The following is a 13,024-nucleotide window of genomic DNA, read 5'->3' as shown; positions in this document are numbered from 1 at the left end:
CACCATCACCCACAGCTGCAGACTGGCTGGCAGACCTGTCGGAATTTCTCCACCTGGAGAAGATCTAGTACACGATCCGAGGGTCAGACGAGGGCTTCCATAAAGCGTGGGGGCTGGTCATCAGCTTATTCCAAGACCAGTTCGAAGCCAACAGTGACTAGGGAATGAGGGGAGGACAGGGACGGAGGAGAGCAGATCAGAATGCACCCAATGGAGAGGAGCAGGATGGGGATGGGGAGTGGAAGTGAGGAGGGAACCCATGGGAGTGGTAGAGAGAAACATGGGTTGACAGAACTGTTACAAAATAGCTCTCACCTTGGACTTGGTGGAACAAAGGTCTTCAGTGAATCAGCTGAAAGTGTTTGGGTCAGATACATTGCCATGATGTACTCATGCAGTGACATCCTGTACTGATATAATTGGCTGCCAACAATTCTGACACACCTTTCCCTGAAGAGTTTCAGAAGACAGTAAACTGAGTCCCCGGTAACGAATTGGCTTTTGGTGTAAAGGTAACATGGATTTGGAAAGAAAGCAATTGCATGAGCTTGTTGTTATTCTGGGTTCGGAAACCCGAAGCTAGTTTCTGGTTTTCTTCTGTGACATCCGATGGGCGAAACTGTCTTTTCAATGTTTCATGATGGATCTGTCACTGTGCTGAGAACAAGTACCTGCCTGGATCCTGAAGTCATCACAAGTCTTAATGTCCTTACTTGCCACTGGTTGAATGTTGAAGTGCAGGGACCATTACTTTCTCTTTCAGGCAGAGCAGAGGTGGATCAGGACTCCCATCTGCCACTTCACCTCTAGCGCAATTCATTCTCTGCTGACATGGATCATTCCCAACGATTCCTTCAGTAGATAGTCAACACCAATAAAAAGCATTGGCGGCAGAAGGTATGACTTGGCAAGGGATAGCGTAGGAAAATTCAGCCCATCATTTTGGAATGTGTATTATTTTTAGCTGGGTGGAAAACTTATGAACTTATTGCTCACAAATACCTAAAGTATCTCAATGTTAGAGCAAACATTATGATCAGAGAATCAAATGTAGTCGACACAGCGACTTGCATTTGTAAAGCACCTTTAAAGTAATTAACCATCTAAAGGTGTCTTAATATGTGTGTATCAGCATATTGATTGAATCAAAAAGGGGTATATGAAGCAATAGTGGACTTAAATTGGGCAGGAAGGTACCATGACTGGATTGGTAGGCTCCTTGGGGCAGAAACATAGTGGCCAATGATGGTGAAGCAGTGAGAGGGGTTGAAGAAGAGGCTGGTGTAAGAGGATTGCGAAATATAAGGCAGGAGGAAATCATCAAGGTTGATTGTAATTATGATAACCGTTTTGAAGTCAATTAATTCAGTTTTGGTGACATTTGGAGAGGATAGAGCTGGTGTGAATAAAGGACTACATTTAAGTTATAAAGAGATGTTTAATAGGCTTGGGTTGTTTTCTCTGGAGCAGAGAAGACTTGAGGGGTGACCTGATTGAGGTGTACAAGATTGAGGGGCATGGACAGGGTGGATAGGGATTAGCTGTTGCGTTTAGTTGAAGGGTCAGTTAAAAGGGGACACTAAACCAAAGTGAGGGGTGGGAGGTTTATGTGGGATTTGAGGAAAATTTTACCCAGAGAGTGGTGACGGTCTGGAATGCACTGCCTGGAAAGGTGGTAAAGGTGGGATGCTTCACATCCTTTTTAAAAAGTACCTGAATGAGTACTTGGTGCACCATAACATTCAAGGCAATGGGCCAAACGCTGGCAAATGGGATTAGGTGGGCAGGTCAGGGCCTTTCATGCGTCGAGGCGGACTCTATGGACCGAAGAGCCTCTTCTACACTGTAGAATTCTGAGTCTGTGATTTTGTGTGGGTGATGATCGAGGCTGTAACATTTTCAGTGACTTTAAACTTCTGTGGAGGTTTGAGGGAGGGGAAATAATTTTAGCTTAAAAACTGAAGGTATGAATTGTTTAGTACCAAATCCATTATATCTCATTATGTTACAACTAATTTCATATAGACTCAATCACAAGCTATTTAATTATAGAAACTGGCTATATTTATGTTGAAATTTACAATTAAATGTGGCACTGTATACTAATCAAAGCGTTTTGTCCTACTCTGTTCATGGAACTAATTTACCATCAAATCTGCTGTGGTGATCAAGTTACTCCTGGCAATCTACAGTACGCTTCAGCCATGATTTTCTTCTCCCTGTCTGTCATACTTCTATATGTATGATGTTGAGAGGAAAGTTTAATTGTAAAATAATTAACAAGGTAAATCGTATCAGCCTTTTATTCTTGCTGAATCCCTACTGACCCTGAAAATATACAGATTTCCAAGACGTAGGGAATAAAACAATATCACTGTTGAGCACAGTAAGAAGTTTTACAACACCAGGTTAAAGTCCAACAGGTTTCCCGGCAGACTTCCTCAGGTGAATGAAGAGGTATGTTCCAGAAACATGTATATAAACACATGAGTGCGGCCTCAACCGGGACCTGGAATTCATGTCGCATTACATTCATCCCCCACCATCTGGCCTGCAAAATCCTACCAACTGTCCTGGCTTGACATAATTCACACCTCTTTAACCTGGGGTTACCCCATCTCTGGATCTGTAAAGATTTAATCACCTGCTAAATCTCGCATTCCAAGCATTGTCTGGCATCTTTGAATCTGTCTATATATATGTTTCTGGAACATACCTCTTCATTCACCTGAGGAAGGAGCAGCCCTCCGAAAGCTAGTGGCATCAAAACAAACCTGTTGGACTTTAACCTGGTGTTGTAAAACCTCTTACTGTGCTCACCCCAGTCCAACGCCGGCATCTCCACATCATGGCTACTGTTGAGCAGGTTGCAAGTCATGGACATCCGTTCTGTGTTCCACTTTGAAATTGTCTCTGAACTTCAGCCATCATTAATAGTTGCATGGCTTATAATTTGCACCAGATGTGTAGCTAAACCTTGCAATTTCCAGAAGATGTTTTAACTAATTCTCAAAAAAAAGTGGCCACCTTCAATTTTTCTCATCAACGCTCAACGTTTTGACCTGATCCAAGGAATGAAGCAAAATCAATTCCAATTCCTGTCTAGAAACTTGTTTGTAGATAGATCCTGGCCTAATATCAACAAAACATCATAGGGGCTGGTTTAGCACAGTGGGCTAAAGAGCTGGTTTTTAAAGCAGAACAAGACCAGCAGCGCGGGTTCAATTCCTGTACCGGCCTCCCCGAACAGGCGCTGGAATGTGGCGGCTAGGGGCTTTTCACAGTAACTTCATTTGAAGCCTATAATAAGCGATTTTCATTTCATTTTTGGAAATAGATGTTTCCTGTCATGTATTTCTCCGCGGTGCTTTCACTACTGAAGAATTACCATTCTCAAATATTTGAACAAATGAGGTTATGGTACATCATGAAGAGCTTTTTAAAAAATAATATTTTTATTCTCCTTTTTCACATTTTCTCCCAAATTTACACCCACCAACAATAAACAATCATCAGTGACAAATATGTCAATCCCCATATCAATAACAATGATCCCATCCTCCCACCAAACCCCAAACATTAGCCCGCATGTTCTCATAAACAAATGACAAAAAGGAATCAGGAATCACCCATAGTCACCATCAACATACACTGCCTCCCACCCACCCCCTCCAACTAATGTTCGATGTTATCCAGTTCTTGAAAGTGCATAATGAATAATGCCCATGAATTGTAGAACCCCTCCATCCTTCCCCTCAGTTCAAACTTAACCTTCTCAAGAGTCAAGAATTCCAACAGGTCCCCCCGCCACACCAGGGCACAGGGTGGAGAGGCTGCTCTCCAACCTATCAGAATCAGCCTACGGCCGATCAATGAGGCGAAGGCTACAACATCTTCCTCCGCTCCCGTCTCCAACCCTGGCTGGTCTGACACCCCGAATATGGCCTCCCGGGGGCCCGGGTCCAGTTTCACGTGCACCACTTTAGAAATTACCCTGAAAACCTCCTTCCAGTAACCCTCGAGCTTTGGGCAGGACCAAAACATATGAACGTGATTCGTGCCCCCCCCCCCCCCCCGCATCGTTCACACACATCTTCTACTCCTTCAAAGAGTCGGCTCATCCTCTCCCTCATGAGGTGTTCTCTGTATACCACCTTCAGCAGTATCAGCCCCAACCTCGCGCACGAGGTGGAGGCGTTCACTCTCCGGAGTACCTCACACCGGAACCCCCCCCTCCATATCCTCTCCCAACTCTTCCTCCAACTTTGCTTTGATCCCTTCCAGTGGTGCCTTCTCCTCTTCCAAAACAGCTCCATAAACCGCTGACACTACCCCCTTCTCCAGTCCCCCTGTCGTCAGCACCTCCTCCAGCAATGTGGAGGCTGGCTCCACCGGGAAGCTCTGTATCTCCTTTCTGGCAAAATCCCGAACCTGCATGTGGCTAAACATTTCCCCCTGCTCCAGCCCATACTTCGCTTCCAGCTCCTTCAATCCTGCAACCCGACCCCTAAGAAACAAATCTTTGAGTGTCTTAATCCCCTTCTCGCATTTCCGAAAATTCCATCTCACCTCCCTGGCTCAAATCTGTGGTTCCCCCAAATCGGCATTTCCCTTGACCCTGCCCCCAGCTCGAAGTGTTGGCGAAACTGCCTCCAAATTCTCAATGAAGCTATTATTACCGGACTCCCTGCGTATTTCCCCGGGGCCATCAGGAGTGGCGCTTTTGCTAGTGCTTTCAATCCTGACCCCCCTGCACAAACTGTCCTCCATTCTGACCCACTGGGAATCAACCCCTCTGACCCAGCTCCGCACCTTCTCCACATTCGCCACCCAGTAGTAATACATCAGGTTCGGAAGACCCAAACCCCCTGCCTGCCTTTCCCTCTGTAGCAGCACCTTTCTAACTCTGGCCAGCTTCCCTCCCCCATATGAACGAAGTAATCGTTCCCTCAATCTCTCTGAAAAAAGCCTTTAGCAGTAAAATCTGCAGGCATTGGAAAATAAACAGAAATCGCAGCTACACGTTCATTTTAACGACCTGTACCCGACCCGCCAGTGACAGAGTGAGACCATCCCCCCTTGCCAAATCAGCTTTCACTCTCCCCACCAAACTAGAAATGTTGTACCCCCCCCCCCCCCCCCACTCCCGGGCAACCTGCACCCCCAGGTACCTAAAGTGAGTCCCTGCCCTACAGAATGGCAGCCATCCACCCCCGGCTGAGACACCACAAAATATTCTTGTCTAGATTTGGTTTGTACCCCGAGAAAGATCCAAACATTCGAAGCAGCTCCAATATTCCCCCGATCGACATACTCTGTTCCGACACGTATAACAGCAAGTCAGGACACACTATGCTCTATCTTCCCCCCCCCCCCCCCCCTCCCACCACCCCCGCACTATTCATACCCCAAAACCTCTTAATGCGATGGCCAATGGCTCAATCGCGAGTGCAAACAGCAGGGGGGGACATAGGACATCCCTGCTTAGTCCCACGGTGGAGAGAAAAGTATCTCGAGCTGATGTTGTTTGTGCGGACACTCGCCCTCGGCTCCTTATATAGTAACTTTACCCAGTTCACAAATCTTGGTTCAATCGCAAATCGCTCCAGAACGGCTATCAAGTACCCCCATTCTACCCGGTCAAACGCCTTCTCAGCATCCAATGCCACAACCACCTCTGTTTCCTTCCCCTCCGCCAGTGCCATAGCCACGTTCAATACCCTTCTAATGCTTGAAAAGAGCTGCCTCCCTCTCACAAACCCCGTCTGATCTTCACCTATCCTTCGGGTGGCACTCCTCCAGCCTACCCGCCAGTACCTTCACTAATACGTTTGCTTCCACATTCAAAAGTGATATGGGCCTAGCCGACCCACACTCCCATCGGGTCCCTACCTTTTTTTAGCAACAGGGAAATCGATGCCTGCCCCAAAGTTTGTGGCAACACCCCCTTCCCTATCACCTCTTCAAACATCCCCACCATCCGGGGTGCCAGCTTATCCTTGAATTTTTTACAATGTTCCACTGGAAAACCATCCGGCCCTGCCACCTTCCCCGACTGCATCCTCCCAATCGCATCTTTAATTTCCTGCTCTACTGTCGCTCCTTCTAATGTAGCCCTGTCCCCCTCCCCTAACCTCAGGTGCTCCAACCCATCTAGTAATTCCTGTATTTCCCGGTCTCCCTCAGGTGGCTCTGATCTGTACAACCTCTCATAAAATTCCTCAAAGACCTTGTTAATCAGATCCGGAGCCACCACCAACATCCCTGCCCTGTCCCTCACCTGAATAATTTCCCTTATCGCTGCCTCCCTCCGGAGCTGACCTGCTAACATACGCCTTATCTCCATGCTCGTAAACTGCAACCCTGGTCACCTCAGTTGGCACACCGCATTCCTGGTAGATAGCCGGTCAAAGCTCGCCTGTAGTTCCTTCCTCTTTTCCAATTTCGCTGGGTCCCCATTTTCTGCATAACTTCTATCTACCTCCAACATCTCATCTATTACCCTCTGCCACTCCAACCTTTCCTCTTTTCCACCCTGGCCTTAAACGTGATCACCTCACCCCCCACCACTGCCTTTAGAACCTCCCAGACAACTGCCTTCGACACCTCGCCCGTACAGTTGAAACCTACATATTCCTCAATTACCTTTTCAATTTTGTCACAGAACCCTTGGTCCCCCAAAAGTCCCACATCTACCCCCTCCTCCAGTACCATATCCACCCAATGAGGAGCATGATCTGATACTGCAATAGCCGAGTATTCCGACCCCTTAACCCCAGCCAGCAAAGCCTTGCCCACCATGAAAGGTCTATCCGCGAGTATACCTTATGGACTGCTTTGAAAAACGAGTACTCCTGCTCCCTCGGGCGCAGAAACCTCCAACGGTCCACCCCTCCCATTTCCACCATTAGCCCAGCCAGTGCCTTCACCCCCCCCTGTTGGGACCAGCGAACTCGGCCGTGACCTGTCCAACCTTGGCTTCTGCACCAAGTTCCAGTTTCCCCCCCCCCCCCCACTATCAGTTTGTGTCCAAGTCGGGGATGGCCCCAAACACCTTCTTTGCGAATCCCACATCGTCCCAATTGGGAACGTATACACTTAACAGCGCCACTAACCTCCCCTCCAGCGCCCCTGTCACAATCACATATCTACCCCCCTGATCTGCCACCTCCATCTGGAAGCGTACTCTTTTGCTGACCATTACTGCTACCCCTCGAACCCTTCCGTCAAATCCAGAGTGAAACACCTGACTAACCCAGCTCTTTATAAGTCTCACCTGGTCCTTCACCCTCAAGTGAGTCTCCTGCAGCATTGCTACATCCGCTTTCCAACTTTTAAGATGCGCAAGCACCCTTGACCTCTTGACCGGACCTCCTAACCCCCTCACGTTCCGTGTGACTATCCTAACTGGGGGTTTCTTCCCCCCCCCCCATCCCCACCTCCCCCCACCCTTCTTATCCACCATCATCATACCACCGGGCCCTGCCCCATGAGCCTGACCCGCCCCCGCCCCTATCCATTGTTAACATCGAACCCCTTCCCCCCCCCCCCCCTCCCAAAACCTCCCCCCTACATTTACTCTCGAAAAAACATCTCCCAGCATCAATCCCTCCCCCCCCCCCCCCCTCACTCGCTTCGAAGGCCCATCGAAACCTGCTAACCAGGCTCCAATGTCCGCAGCCCTCCTTTCACCTCACCTCCGTTCACTAGCCGACTTTAGTTGGCTAGCGTGGGTGGCTCCCCCCCGCCCAGTCCCAGAGAAAAAAACAAAAACAACAGTCCAACCCATACAATTCACTAATATAAGATATAACCGTTGCAACACAGAATGCAAATCAACCCAACCAATAACTTGAACCCTGTAACAATGTGAAGTGAACTAAATTACAATACAGGTCAATGGAAAGAAAGCTATAGCATTTGTACATTTTCCAGCTCCCCAATCACAGTCCAGAGTCTCTTTTCCAGCTCCAATCCTCACGTCTGTCCCAAGCCTTCTGCCCTCACGAACGCCTCAGCCGCCTCCGCTCCCTCGAAATAAAGGTCTTTGGCATTATACGTCACCCTCCGCTTCGCTGGGTATACCATAGCAAATCGCACCCCCTTGTTGTACAGTGCCGCCTTCACTCGCCCGAACGCCACTCGTCTTTTTGTCAACTCCACTGTCAAGTCCTGGTAGATCCGAACTCTAGCACCATCCCACTGAACCTCACGCTTCTGCTTCGCCCAGCTTAACACCTTCTCCTTCATGCAGTACTTATGGAAGCAGATAATTACTGCTCTTGGCTCATTCACTTAATGACCGATGAGCTCGGTCCAGCTCTGACCAGGAGGGGTTCTCGCCCTCCACCATCAACTCTGCCAACCTCTTTGCAAAGTACTCTGTTGGTCTTGGGCCCTCTGTCCCTCGGGCAAGCCCATTATTCTCAGATTGTGCCACCTCGAGCGGTTCTCCAAGTCCTCGAGCTTTGCTCGGAGTCCTCTGTTGACCTCCACCGCCCTCCGCAGCTTGTCCCCCATCGAGGTGAGCTTGTCGCTGTGCTGCGACACGGCCTCCTCCATTTCCTTCATCTTCTCACCCTGATTTCTCACCTCGGCCGATGTCTTTGCCACAGCTACCCTCACAGGGGTGATTGCCTCCGCCAACGACTTCAATGCGACCGCCATCTCCTTCCTCAAAGCCTCCATGTGCCTCGCAAACTGCTTTTCCAGTTCCACAGCCATCACCTCTGTCATCTTCTCCACTGTAAGCAGTGCGGCCCCACCATGCAGTCCGGCATCCGCCATCTTGTCAACGCTTTTGCTGGTCCTCTCATTCGACTGCGAGCCCGCATTTCCTCCCTCCTTCAACGCTGCTTTTCACATCTTTTAACGACTTATTATTTTTCCTTTTTTTTTTTTTACCCCTTCAATCTTTTTTGTAAAATAAAACAAAAAATTCTTCCTTCAAGAAAAAAAAAAACTTTCACAAACTTTCTTTAAAACTTCTTTCTCTTCTTTTTTGTATTCCTCAAGAATTCCCCTGGGACCGGACTTCAGTCTTAAAACATTCTAGGCAGAAGATGTGGCACATCTCCACTACATCGCGCCCTGGATTCGGGCCTGCCGCCTCATCCTCCGTTTGGCGCTGCCCCGACCACCGCGCGCGCTGGGCTCGACGCCTCAGCTCCAACCGCCCAACACCCGCGCGGGGTTCCTCGCCGGTTTTCAAATAGGCCCTGCTTGACACCCGGGACAGTCCCAAAGGCCAACAACAATCGGGGGGGAAGAGCGAAGAATCGGGGAAACCCCCGAAAGCACCACAAATAGTGGCCACCGGCGGGAGCTCCTCTCGATGCGGCCGACCCGCTCGCAAACGCCACCGGAAGTCCCATCGTAAAGAGCTTAATGTATTTTTTCCTTTGTTCAAAATCCTCTATTTACAATTTGATCTTTGTTATGATGTTATGGATAAAGTACTAAGTAGAGAATACTTACTACGCAACAAGTGGAATCAGTTTATCTAAAATTTCTCCAGTGCTTTTGTAGATTATAAGGATGCATTATCCAAATCTGCAATTGTCGCAGACAAAATGGTGGCCGTTTTCAAAAACAGTCATTTTCCAAGATGCTATGGACTCTGAAAGGGTTCCTACAGATTGGAGGGTAGCTAATATAATCCCTCAATTCAAAAAGAGGTAGAGCGAAAACAGGAAACTATACACCAGTAAGCCTAACTTTGGTAGTAGGAAAATTGCTAGAGTCCATTTTCAAGGATTTCATAACACAGCATTTCATAGAATTTACAGTGCAGAAGGAGGCCATTCAGCCCATCGAGCCTGCACCTCCCTTGAAAAGAGCACCCTACCCAAAGTGGAGCGGTGGACCCTGGAGCGGTGAAGCACTATGCTACCGTGCTGCCCGAGGAAAGCAGTGGTATATAATCAGACAAAGTCAGCATGGATTTACAAAAGAGAAATCCTGCTTGGCCAGTCTACTGGAATTCTTTTGACGATGTAACTATTAGAGTTGACCAGGGAGATCAGGTGGATGTTTAGACTTTCAGAGGGCTTTCGACAAGGTCTCACATAGCAGATAACAATGTAAAGTTAAAACGCATGGGATTGCGGGTAGTGTCTTGAGATAGATTGAAAGCTGGTTAGCAGACAGGAAGCAAAATGTTGGTATAAATAGGGTTTTTTCTGATTGGCAGGCAGTGACTAGTGGCATACCGCCAGTGATTTAGGTGAGGGAACTAAATGCATTGCCTCCAAATTTGCAGATGATACAAGTTGGGTGGGAATGTGAGCTGTGAAGAGGATGCTGAAATGCTTCAGGGGGATTTGGACAGGCTGAGTGAGTGTGCATATGGCAGATGCAATATAATGTGAATAAATGTGAGATTATCCACTTCGGTAGCAAAAATAGGAAGACAGATTATTATTTGAATGGGTGTAAATTGAGAGCGGTGGATACTCAGCGAGACCTTGGTGTCCTCGTGCATCAGTCACTGAAAGTAAGCACGCAGGTACAGCAGGCTGTAAAGAAGGCAAATAGTATGTTGTCCTTCATAGTAAGAGAATTTGAGGATACGAATAGGGATGTTTTACTGCAATTGGATAGGGCATTGTTGAGGCCACACCTGGAGTATTGTGTGCAGTTTTTGTGCCCTTATCTATGGAGGGATGTTCTTGCTATGGAGGGAGTGCAGCAAAGGTTTACCAGACTGATTCCTGGGATGGTGGGACTGTCATATGAGGACAGACTAAGTCGGTTAAGATTTTTTCATCGTAGTTTAGAAGAGTGAGAGGGGATCTCATATTAAAATTCTAACAGGATTAGACAGGGTAGATTCAGAAACAATGTTTCCGATGGTGGGGGTCTCCAGAACTAGGGGTCGAAGGTTAAGAATAAAGGGTAAACCTTTTGGGACTGAGACGAGAAGTTTCTTCACCTAGAGAAAGGTGAACTTGTGGAATTCACTGCTACAAAAGTGGTTGAGGCCAAAACATTGTATAATTTCATGAAGGAATTAGATACAGCTCTTGGGGCTAAAGGGTTTAAGGGATCCCACAACCCAAAAAGAGGTGCATGGTAAGTGGATTGGCCACGCTAAATTGCCACTTGATTGAAAAAAATGAATTGGGTGCTCTAAATTTATTTTTAAAATAGAAAAGGAAAAACAAATAGGGATCAAGGGATATGGGGGGAGGGCGGGTATTGAACTTGATGAACAGCCGTGAGCATAATGAATGGCGGAGCAAGCTCAAAGGGCTGAGTGGCCGCCTTCTGCTTCTATTTTCTATGTATTCATGACTCCATTATTATAATTTCAATAGAATATTTTATTTGTTCCAATTTTTGTTTTACTGTGCTTTAGTACACTGATGTCAAGATCATTGCAATACCTTGTTAGGTCACAGCATCACAAAACACAATGTGCTAAAACTTTTTTAGTACCTTCAGCAAAAATGAATTGTACTTCTCAAGAATTTAAATTCGATTTAAAGACAGAAAGGCAGGAAGATTGTCTTGGCAGGATCACCTTGTCTCCCGAGATCATCTTATTTTTTTTCACTTGTCGGCAAATCGCTGAATAGCTCCTTCCCCACTCATCAGGTTTGAATATTAGCAAGGCAAAGCTTGACTTCTTCATCTGCACATATTACCATTGCTTCCTGGAATCACTTGGCAAGAAGTGGCAATAGGTCCGTTGCAGCTGTGCTAATGGTTCTGAAATACAAAAATGAAGGGAAGGGAGCTAGCAGAAGCCTCAAATCTTGACCTCATGCACTTCCAATTTGTAGAACTTATTCTTTGCTGAATCTTACAAAAGTACAACTCCTGCCTCCATCAGTGTTTTAGCCCTTTTAAAGCCTCAAGCAACCTCATGGTGTTGCTATAATTATGCATGTTGCAGTATCTCACCATTTGCTCTTTGGCCCTAGTAAACTCTGTCTTGATGCAGTGATATTTACCAAACATGGACAGTAAATGGCAGTCCAGGTAAATTAGTTATGGTTAGAGGGGCAGGGATAAATTCCAACGTGCTGCTGCCCCACTTATTGCGATAATCGTGCACTTAAAGTAAGTACGTGTTGGATATTGCAGTTGGCATCAGTGGAAAATTTGCCAGACTATCTGCTGTAACCAGTGACATTTGCAGTATTATGGGCCAGGGTTTAGAGAACACCAAAGTATATCATGGAGTTCATCGGACCTACAACCTTTAATAGATTTTTGTTATGGGGAGCACAAGGGCCCACTTTACAGATGTGATGCAACAGAGAACTAAAAGTATTTTAAAACGAAAACAATGTTTATTCTATGAATCCAGTTAACATTTTATAAACACACAGTAGACATCTTATCAACTACCAACACTGATAAACCCCCCAAAAGAAAACAGTACTCTATAGGCAACCCGTAGTTACTTTCCTAACAACGTCCATAAGCCAAAATTATAACAAAGACAGTAGGTTTGAATTCTCCACCGAGAACAGTTATTACTTTTCAATCATCAAGTGATCTAAACACCTTGTTTAACATGCAGAGAGAGAGAGACCAGTATACATCTGCTTGGTGTGAATGCAGCTCTCCAACTGAAAACTAAACTAAAACACAGCCAAAAAAGCTTCCAGCTCAAAGCGAAAGTAAAAAGCAAAGCCCAGCTCCACCCACACAATGATATCACTGCAGCCATTTGATAAAACACATTTTTCTTAAAGGGACTCTCACATGAGAGCAGGAAACCTCAGATTGAGCAGTGCAAGTGATAAAATCCGAGGGAGTACATATCAATTCTTTGCTTAGGCGTAAACATAGTGAGCCTATGATATTCCAATTATTGAAATTTCTTAATATAACATCAACACAGTTTAATGGATGACATTAAATTACAAATAGTTTAACATTTTTATAGGAATTATCAGTCTTCCAAGTCTGTATCAACTGCAAAATGTTGCAGTTCAAACAATGATCTGGATTTTCTGAGAGTTGCAAAGAAATGGCTTTCACAGTTCACCTCATGTATAGTTATCTGGAG

At 46.4% G+C, this 13,024-nt stretch overlaps 1 protein-coding gene across 4 annotated transcripts in view; it reads left to right on the top strand.

The window, feature by feature from the left end:
* atp8a1 (ATPase phospholipid transporting 8A1) overlaps positions 1 to 13,024 on the top strand; it is a 508,819-nt gene that overhangs the window by 200,680 nt on the left and 295,115 nt on the right. The window lies entirely within an intron of this gene.

Source organism: Scyliorhinus torazame, chromosome 3 (genome assembly GCF_047496885.1).
Source record: "Scyliorhinus torazame isolate Kashiwa2021f chromosome 3, sScyTor2.1, whole genome shotgun sequence".
Classification (NCBI taxonomy): Eukaryota; Metazoa; Chordata; class Chondrichthyes; order Carcharhiniformes; family Scyliorhinidae; genus Scyliorhinus; species Scyliorhinus torazame.
Note: the sequence above shows the minus strand (reverse complement) of the source record. Positions and strands in the feature narration are given on the sequence as shown.